Here is a 10,970-nt window from a genome sequence, read left to right as displayed (position 1 = left end):
GGATAAAATCCTTTTAATAGACAGTGATGATGATAACAGTGATAGAAATTCACAAAAATACCAGATATTTCGGTCACTGTATGTGTGACCGAAATTAAGAAATTAAGAAATTTCATCACTAGTAAAGATTTTGTAAAAGTACAATATGTGTGACCGAAATTAAGCAAATTAAGAAAAAGTCAACCTTCAGACCATTTTTTTTTTGTCTCTAAAGCCTCTTGAGTGAAAATCAATGTGAGTCGATTTAACTTCCTTTTTGCCCTTTTAATCAAAATTAATCAAGTTAATTTTATGTATATAACAAAAATGGCTACTAATAATATGGCGTTGCTCTAGCACAAATTAGTCCAAGAAACACTGCAATTATATGAAACTAGCCTAAAAATAATTATTATACTTTTATAAGAATACTTCAGTGGTATTGAAACAGTTTTTTTTTTCCATTTTTTTATAGATGTTTTTCCTACACAAAAGGGCTTCACAGACGTATTTGCCAAAATAATTGTACTTTTACAAAATCTTTACTAGTGATGAAATTTCCTCGTTTTTGTTCCTCCTTCATATTTCTACTGATATATAATATTTGTTAAGCTATCAGTTCATTCCATAATCAATAAATTCTTAGATATTTTCAAGGAAAATTTGCAACCCAAAATCAAAATACGTTCCCTACAATGTGTTTGCCGTGTACATGCTAGGAGGTAGATTCCAATTTGCACAGCTAAAATACAGTGGCGTCCCTAGGAGGGGGTATGCCTCAATCCTTGAGCACAGCCTCTGAGAGGGCGCCCAAACTGAGATTTTTTACTCGCCAAACTATGATCTTCCAATGTCTTCTAGAAGGGGGAGGAAATCTAACGTTTTCTAGGGTGCTGAAAGTCCTAGCTAAGCCTCAGTTGAAATGGTGTAAATATACTTAATTCATACACTCCCCCTACCTCTCACTGACACAAAATAGATATGCATTCTCCCATAAAGTACAGGTTTTGTCTACACTGAATAAACTACAATATAATTTGCATATTCTCCTGGATTTACAACTTGAATCTACAATTTTTCTGTTCAAATCTTTGGCGACTTCCCCCCCCCCTCCACTGTTTCGGTATACATTTATTTATAGACACATGAAAACCAAGCTCCAACAGTTTGTGCAGTCCAGATGGAGAATGGGCAGTCAGAGTGGTTCTCTGTCGAGTCTGGTGTACATCAGGGAAATATTATTTGCAATACTCATAGACTCTGTACTTCGAGCTTGCCGCTTTAGAGAAGGCATAAAACTAAGCTCCAGGCGTCAAATATACAACTATGATTTCAGTGACGATATCACTCTCGCAGCTACTGCCGAGATCAACATAATCTGAATGAACTAGCAGCAAAACTGCCCCTATTGGCCTGAAGATTAATGTTGATAAAACAAAAAGTATTTCAAACGGAATTGTGACGACCTTTGCAGCTGATATTTGATACAAAGGCACTGATATAGAAGATGTCAGAGAATTTAAGGACCTCAGTAGTATGGTGACCCAAGACGGGAATTGTAAGAGAAGTCATGCTACACATAACATATGCAGGTGGAGCATTTTCTCAGCTGAAGAATATTTGGAGATGAAGAAACTACTCCTGGAAGTTGAAATTGCAATTGTTTAGGAGTAAAGTACTTTCTGTACTTTTGTAAGGATAAGTCTTGGAGCTGTTCAAAGAAAGCTGAGAAAACACTACCCAGCTTCAAGAACAATTACCAATGTAAAATCTTTGCAAGACATTGGACAGAGAAACGAATGCCCAAATATGGGTAGATACCGGTCAACCACTTGTGACCCCAGGCGTAGGAGGATCTAAGTAAGATTAGTATGTAATACTGCCTTATAAGTTCATTTGTAAATAGGAGGGGGGAGCTCTCTAAGGGAAAATCATATATCTCAATGGGAAATCTTTATTTAGATTGCACGTCAAACATTTACTGGAGCATGGAACCAAAATCCAATTAAATGTTATTGTTAATATTTCTGACCAATTTTTAAAATCTGAAGTGATTTTTCCTTTAAAAAAACAGACTTGCTCAGCAGCCGTATTTGATCAGGTTGCTTTGCCTAGTGAGACTTTGGTGTTCTTTATATTTTTTTTCCCAATTTAAACAAGCAAGAAAAGCAAGCAAGAAAGCCACAGAAACAAGTCTAGTGTAAGATTGCATCATAATTGAACACAATCCAGTTTCTACACATGCAATACTAAATAGGCAAACACATGCTTTAAAAAAAAAAAAAAAAAACTAAAAAATACCTTTACAGCAGTTTCATCCTAAGCTAGGGTGGAATTTAACCAAGGTGGATAATATCTCTGGATTTTATCTCTGAGTATGTGTTGTCCCTCTTTGTACAGGCCAATGAGCCTTTGAGGCTCATTAATAGCGTGTAATATTGTAATAATAAATATATTGAATTTAAAAAAAAAAAGAAAAAAAAAAAAAAAAAAAAAAGGGTGGTCCTTATTATTCAAAGTAGGATTTCTTCAGCAGGCACACCCTAATCTTGTTTCTATTATTGAAATGCCACAGAATCCCAAAAAAGAGCATAATATATTGACATTAAGAGGTCCCTACCAGAGGTTAAAATTTTTTACTATTGCATACTCATTGCCCAATGCTTCCTGTCTTGCACAGTTCCTGTCCTGTTGTTCACCTCTTTGACAGTCAACACTACACTATAGTACAGCATGGTAGCTTTCTGAACTAATGGAATTATGTACTTATTTATCTTTAGGCTTTCCACAATGAATTTCAAGTTTTTATTAGTTTGATGAACTACAATATATTATTTGTGTTTCAAACTGAGACAAGTAGTCTTATTAATCTGATACTTAGTTACAGACATACTGACACCAGCAAAGCAATGAGGGACAGCATGGACTGCATGGTTTATGCAAGTGACAGTACTGATAACAAAACCAACTACAATATTAAAACAAACTACAAGAAGTGAAACAGACATATGGCTCATCAGGCAATTGTCAGACACTCTGATTTCAACAAAACTACCATCAAAGAAGGAAGTTATGGTGCTATTCCATCACTAAAAGCAAGTGACAAACAAGACAGTCTGTGAAAAGGCACATTCCATAGCCAATCGCGTTTTTGCAAAGGCACAAATTCCAACAAGACTCAAGAAACATGTGGTAAACAGAGTTCAGTGTCTCTTTAAGGAGTAAGACAACGTAAAGAGAAATAAAGCAAACAAAGCTAAGCATTCTGAGACACTTAAAAATAAGGAAGAATATTGGAAAGCAGGCGTGGACATTTTGTTTGACATTGCCCAGGCTAACACAATGGAGATGATAAGTATTCAAAAAGACCAAGAGTTTCTGTTAGCGCAGTGGGAATCAGGACGCCATGGAAAGATGGGCAGCCAACAAGGTTTTGGAAAGAAAAAGAGCATCATCTCCTAGAGGATATCTGTAGCAGACAGATTGTCAATCGCCTTCCAATTTCGGTCTCTGGAGTAGGTGTAGATCAGCTTCTTGGCGTTCCAAAGCTGGCCTGGGGAACTTGCCAAGCTTCTGCGGCAGTAGTTTTTGAAGCAGCCATGGCTTGGAACATTACATATAATGTAAAGTACATGTGTTTTGACACCACATCTGTCAATTCTGGTCCAAGAAATGGTACTTGTATCCTTCTGGAACAAAAAAAAACATCATATTTTAGAAATGGTCTTACAGACAGTGGTTCTTGATGGCCTTGATCCTAGCAAAAGCCCAGAGATAACAATTTTCAACCAGTTTAAGAACATCTGGCAGTTTATTGACAGAGCACACTTTCAGACTGCTTCATCAGACTAGTGAGTGTTTACAACTGTTTCACATGTCATCACAGATATCATAGCATTTGCTGAGATGCAGACACTAGAGTATCAACCCTGTGATGATTACCATGAACTTTTAGACTTGAAAATCATTTTCCTTGGTGGCATGCCATCTAAGAGAATTTTGTTCAGAGCTCCAGCTGGGCTACATCAAGCAAGGTGGATGACAAAGGCCATCTATCCACTAAAGATCTGGATGTTCAGAATTCAGTTCAAACTCACAAAAAAGCAAGAAAAGGCTCTTGCTGATATTTGTCAATTCACTGTGATCATCAATGTGAAACCATGGTTTCAGGCGTTGTCAGCACCATCGCCCCCTTGCATTGACCTCCAACTTCTCAAGGACATCTACATCTACAAGAACATATCAGAATTGATATCAAAAACTTCCATGAACAAAATAATAAGACACCTATGTTACTTATCAGAGGAATTGGTGGCCCCCTTTTTTGACAACAACATATCAAATAACACAAAACATCATATGGATACGGTTCTGTAAACATCAGCAGCAAAGCACCCTCTGAAGAGAACAACAGAGGACCCATTGAAACTGGAGGAGAAGAAGTTAGAAAACTTTGCCATGCAGAATACCAACAGATTCTTCAGCATTAACAGACTGCAATGCCTTCATGATTCCTATCTGAGACCATTGATTTAGGTCAGTTGACTAAGAATACCAGGCAGTTAAAAATATAGTGCACAGCAGGGGGGTAATCAATGACACTGCCAAATGTGGTGTTGCACTGATGGATGACTATAACAAACTGCACACAACATCTGAAGAAAAGAAAGTTCTTGTGGCTAGTTGTCAAGGAGTACCAACAGTATTACACTGATTGAACCAAAAAGACACTGATGGACCAGAATGAAGCCCATATGCAAACTGTGTAGTTTGACAGTTGAAGTGACTGGACACTATTGCCAATCAGTTATTTTTTGTTTTGTGTACAGGAAGTAAACAGTCATGTTTGACATTATTTAATTAAGTGGCATTATTGTGAGTTTTTTTTGTTTTTTTTTTTATCAAAGTTTGCTTATACATTCCTTATAGTTATGGTAGGGAGTTCTGAAATTGAAAATAATGCTAAAATGTTTATTTATTATTCAATTATAATCAGAATGGAATCATTTCGGACCATGCCCCATAAAAGAAGAGTAATTTTTTTCTGATTTGCTAAGGACCACCCTAGTGGATAAAAAGATTGATGCATCCAGAGGCATCAATTTTTGTGAATTTATGGGGGGGGGGCGGGTTCAGAAAATCTGCTCTATTAATAAAAAAGAAAACAATTCTTTTTTTAATTAAAAATTTATTCTTCACTTCGTCAAAATTGTAATACAGGTGTTTTATAAGTAGACTTGGACGAAAGTCGGCTGCTGTGGACGATATTCGGCTGTCGTACCGTGTGGGATTTTGTAAGTACGAATAAGTCCCTAGAAAAAAGGAAGAAAAAAAAAATGCGTGCAGGTTAGGGTTTATCTGATGCAAACAGGCATGCTGTGCATTATTTTAAAGGCATTCTTACCTTTCTGTTCAAATAAAAATTTTTTTCAATTTTCTACATTACCATAAATGGCAGCAGCCCTGGTTGCCCTATCCCCTCTGAGCAGCTCTGAATCCAATTTGCTATTGGATCATTTGAAGCAAACCCCTCATCTTTTGTTTCAGAACTATTATTAAAATCAGTACTGGTTGAAAATCTTACCTGCTTTTAATTAAACTATTATAAATTGAATTGATCCTAAAATCCCCTTCATCTCTATTTGTACTAATACCCCCATATATTATCTTCTTTATTTCTATAATTTCCCTGAAGCTTTGTAAAAGTCCTACAAACGTATCTACTATTTTTGTTTGAACAAATAAAATACTGTGATGAGGAAAATTATAAAGATGTTCTGCAAGAGCTGACTCAAACGTTTCCAGTGTTTTGTTTTGTTTTAGAGAGCAATCTATGGGATTCTTGTGTTGCTGTAGCCTATTTTCAAAGATCTGTTGTGTTCTTCCCACATAAAATTTACCACAAGAGCATGGAATTTTGTATACTCCCTTTTGCAAATTTCTCAGCACCTTGTCTTTCCCTTTATTTAACAAAGAGCTTATAGTTTGTCCTGATTTAAATGCTGTGTTTATATTATTTTTTTTTTAATTCTCTTCTTAATTTTTGTGACAATGTTGGGATAGAAGGCAAAGTTATGTAATTTTTTGCTTGAATTGACCCATCTTTGTCTAATATTTTTGGTTCTGTCAACTTTTTTCAATTATTTGAGAAATCATATTTTCTGGATAGCCATTACCTACTAGAATATCCTTAATAAAAATTAGTTCATTGCTTATGTATTCTGGTTATGCTAATTTTAATACCCTATCAACTAAAGAAATAACCACACCCCTTTTTACCTCTTGATTGGATGATTTGATGCGAAAGACAAATAACAATTGTTATTAGTTGGTTTATGGTAAATTGAAAATGCTAGTTCATTGTTATTTATATGGATCCAAATATCTAGAAACGGTAACTTATTCTCTGTTTCCTTTTCAATTGTAAAACTTAATTCTTCTCCCAGATTATTTAAATGTTCCAAAAAACCTTCAATTTGTGATTCCCCATAATTCCAAATAACTAAAATATCATACATATATCTGCCCCAAAATTTAGGTTTTAAAAAATATGATTCTATAGCTAAATTTTCTACATACTCTACATAAATATTTGCTAACAACAGACTTAAAGGCCCTCCTACTGCCAATCCCCTAATTTGATGGTAAAAATTATCTCTAAACGTGAAGTAATTAGTATACCTGCTAGTTATTTTGACTAAATTTAATATAGTTTCCAGTTTGATTCCCAAAGATAATTCTTCTATCTCATTTTTACGTTCCCCAAGTTTTTTGGGTAAAATACTAAACAATTTATCAAAAGGAATATATGTATACATTGATTTTATATCAAAACTGAACAATCTAGATTCTTCGGATATTTCTACACTTATAAGTTTATCTTTTAAGAATTCCGAGTTTTTATATACAAATCTTGGAGATACAATAAAGGTTTAAGTGTGATTGCTGCCCATTTCTTGATTTTCTCAATATATATATATATATATATATATATATATATATATATATATATATATATATATATATATACATATATATACATATATATATATTATATATATATATACATATATATATACATATATATATATACATATATATATATTATATATATATATATATATATATATATATATATATATATATATATATATATATATATAAATTAAAGCAAATCACACAGCCTACTGGGAATCTTACCTTAGCCTATATGAAGTAGCAGTAGGAGTCATTGATTCTACAAAACTAGCAATAGGCTTAAATTTAATACTTTCTTTTAGAGTACCATGTCGTGGGATTCGGTACATAAATGTATCCTAGAAAAAAGGAAGAAAAAAAAATTCGATTTTAGACCTAAATTAGGGCCCTGACCTTTGATGACCTTTAAAAATCTGTGAGTTATAGAAGTGAAACGTTGCAAAATACATCTTCTGCTTAAATGAAGCATAACAAAATTATTTTCAGCTTCACAACTTTGCTCAATCCCAATTTATAAGGTTTCAAAGATATGGAAATACATTTGCTAAATTCTGGAAATAAAACATTGATATGGCTTAAAATTCTGCTCAAATAACTGAAATTGCATTTTCAGAGCAAAAACAGAGAAAAAGAAAATGATAACTGAAAATTAAGGTAAAATGTTTTGGTAAAATTTCAATGGGTATAGACCTGTCATGTAGGCAAATTTCAGGACTCTCTAGAGGGAGAAGGAGTGGAGGTAGGTACTTCAAAATACCTTCCCAGGACATTCTTTGGCCTGTAGACCCATACCTGAAAGTTTCATTTTCCTAACCTAAACCCATTCCAAGATAGCCAAAAGTAGCTAAAGTAGAATTTTACCAAAAAATAAAATTTTAGAGTTCAAGATAAATTTACAGTGGGCCATATAATTTAGCTTGGATGAAATTGAAAACATCAGTTGATGCTTTTTTATGCTCTTTCATAATTCATATAGATTACTTTTGGGACCCCTTTAAGGGCTCAAGATGCAATTTGTGACAGAAGTGATTATTGTATTATTAAAGAACATAAAAAAGGTATCAAATGACATTTCCACTTTCATCCTAGCTAAATTATAATGCCACCTAAAAATTTACCCAACTGTTTTATTTAAAATAATATTTACAGAGCATTAGCCCATAATTCTTATGCTAGTTTAAACTAAATTCAAGCACAAACTATTACAAGTGAAGGTTAGGGTTTAACAATAGGCCTAGCCTAGTCAAGCTTTTTCAAGTATTTTAAGCCATATCAAGGTTAATTTTCAAAATTTAGGAAATGTATTTGCATAACTTAAGATCCTGTATTAGCCTATAAGATAAAAAAAATTATTATGGGTTGAAGAGGGTTTAACTTACATGACTATGCTGTGATTTTGGCCCATAGAAATCGTTGATAACAACATGAAACAAGGCCACGACACAAAAACAAACGAGGCCGGTCACCAAAATCAAGACAATTGGATGTTCGTCTTCATTCCACAACGTGAAAAGTGTGAATACGCCTAGTGACGCTAACACAATAAGGTCGAAAATTAGCCAATCCATTTTCAAATTTGTTCTAATTCTTCTAGAAGTTCAATGATATATCACAAAATTTTACAAAAATAGATGGCATCATTTTAGGGCAGTGGCAATAAAAGCCGCGTTTTCGAACACGGATTGCTCTCGTATAGTTTCAAGTTTTTTGTCTAGTTTCAGCGGGTTCGAAGCTTCAACCAGTGTCTTCACTTATGTTTTGAAAAAAATCTATAAAATCTTGACAATTTTCGGGAGAAAATCGGGATATGGCTCTCAGGATCAGGGAAAAAATTGGGAGATGGATTTCAGGTTTTGATAGAATTTTCAGTTTTTTGTATTGAGTTTTTGGAGGTGTTCGAGCGATTTGAGTATAAAGTACAACATTCTAAATATTTGGAGTGCAGATTTACTGGAGCCAGCTGCAATTCCGGAAAGAAAATTCGTCAATCAACGTTGTCAAACATGACAAAAGAACACAGCTAGATACTTGAAATGTATTTAATTTTGAAACTAAGCGCAGTTATATCTCATTCAGACTCTAAAGCTGTTTAATTAAGACATTTTTCTTCATAAATCCCTATTTTTTGTCGCCCTTTCAGATTCCAGACGACAGGCCACTAAGTTAAGGACGGGGACAGAAAATTTGTACGAATTACGGACACAAGGCCTTTGACCATTGTGTCTGAGTTAAGTAAATATTTTTTTTACTACCATCCCCAGAGGTATTCACAAATGATAAAGAGAAAACGCAAAGTCGCAGCTCATTAGCATTAATATAACTGAAAAAAAGTGTAAAAAATTGCAAAACCTTCAGATACATATACCGCACTACATTCATAATATGTGTCTATCGCATGGCTTTTTATGTGAGCAGCCTTCTCTGATCATGCAGTAGCTCAGCTGTGCTGGCATACGCTACTACTCCTTTTAGCCTCTTTTTGAGGGGCTGGTCTACCGTCAGTGTGTCTGCTGTAACTCCGTCTTGTTACATTTCCAGTTTCGTCTGAATTGTGGAAGCCAAAGTTACTGTTACCAAATGATTCCTTACTTCTTGAGTAAGCTGAACAGTCTTTCTGAAGTTAGGTTCGAAAATGGCAAGGAAAATAAGTATTGTACAAACTTTGCTAAGTTTGGTTTCAACGATGGTCCCTCGCACTCAAAGCCGATTTCCAGTAATCCACGGTTGTCAAAGTCACTGTTTCATCATCATTGGCACTTTCAGAATGTTACCGCCATTCTTTATCAATGGCACTTCTCGACAACTAGTTGCACTCGTTTTCATCCTTTCTTCGCAATTTTATGTTTTATAATACTCTGACTGGCCCTGGCAGACTATATTCGTCACTTTCTGCTTACACAATCTTGCTTTATCAATTAGATTCTTATGCGGCATATTTTTCAGGAATGGGAGTAAATTGTCAACCAGCAAAAATGGTAAATTGTTTTCAAAATGCTACAATTTTCGTCTCTGTTTCTTGTATTGGATCATTTGAAGCAAACCCCTTCAGTTCTACAGAGCAACTGCAGACAAAGTCTAATTTTTGTCACATTTCTTTAAATTTGTAGTAACTTTGAATCGTTTTGAACCAACTGAATCAGCTGGACCCACATGGTGCTAGTTCCCGTCTTTTTGGTGCAAGCCAACTCTAATGGTTAGTTTAAGAATTGAAAATAATTAGTTAATTACAAACCTTGAAGGTAAATAATTTCTTAGACCACACTGCTTTTCCATTTACAAACAAAAAACTAAACAAGAAAAACGGGGTTTAATTTCTATAAAGAAGTAAAAATAAATAAAATAAACACTTAATTAAACAGAAATACTCCGAATATTTCGGCCCAACATCCAGGAGCCTTTCTCAACGGAAATTTTTTCTTTAAACAAAACAAAAAATAAGTTCTTTTTCAAAAACTTTAACTTAACTCTAAGTTAATACTAAACAAACAAAACATGCTAAACAAACAAAAGTAAATTATAAATAAATAGGAAAACAAAACTCACATATTAAATAAACACTTCAATTCACTGGCGTTATAACAAAATCGAATGTTTATATTGATTGACACATGCCCACTCTCAGTATATAAATGGAAATCTATCAAAAAATGAAAATATATTTATACTTAAACTAAAACATTAAAGGTCAGCTAACCCCCGGCCCATAACCCCTACATAGATCTCACAAGTTCATCACCCAATGTTTGAATTATAAATTGTACGGAATCGTTTGCTTGCAAGCTTAGCTGCAGTTGCATTTACCTTTCCCACCATTTAACCCAGTCTGACCTTTGTTCGCAAAGTCACCATTCGTTTCAGAACAATTATTAAAATCAGTACTGGTTGAAAATCTTACCTGCTTTTAATTAAACTATTATAAATCGAATTGATCCTAAAATCCCCTTCATCTCTATTTGTACTAATACCCCCAGACGTATCTACTATTTTTGTTTGAACAAATAAAATACTGTGAT

At 34.1% G+C, this 10,970-nt stretch overlaps 1 long non-coding RNA gene across 1 annotated transcript; it reads right to left on the bottom strand.

The window, feature by feature from the left end:
* Positions 1-5,143: 5,143 nt before the first annotated feature.
* LOC148938850 (uncharacterized) lies at positions 5,144-8,542 on the bottom strand. The gene is made up of 2 exons (XR_016143612.1): positions 8,337-8,542; positions 5,144-5,291 (listed from the first exon to the last, which is right to left on the bottom strand). It is a non-coding gene; the product is annotated as an uncharacterized LOC148938850 (long non-coding RNA).
* Between the last annotated feature and the right edge of the window lie 2,428 nt (positions 8,543-10,970).

This window comes from Artemia sp. Qi Xiang Cuo, unplaced genomic scaffold, assembly GCF_049724085.1.
Source record: "Artemia sp. Qi Xiang Cuo unplaced genomic scaffold, ASM4972408v1 HiC_scaffold_249, whole genome shotgun sequence".
In the NCBI taxonomy this organism is placed as follows: domain Eukaryota; kingdom Metazoa; phylum Arthropoda; class Branchiopoda; order Anostraca; family Artemiidae; genus Artemia; species Artemia sp. Qi Xiang Cuo.
Note: the sequence above shows the minus strand (reverse complement) of the source record. Positions and strands in the feature narration are given on the sequence as shown.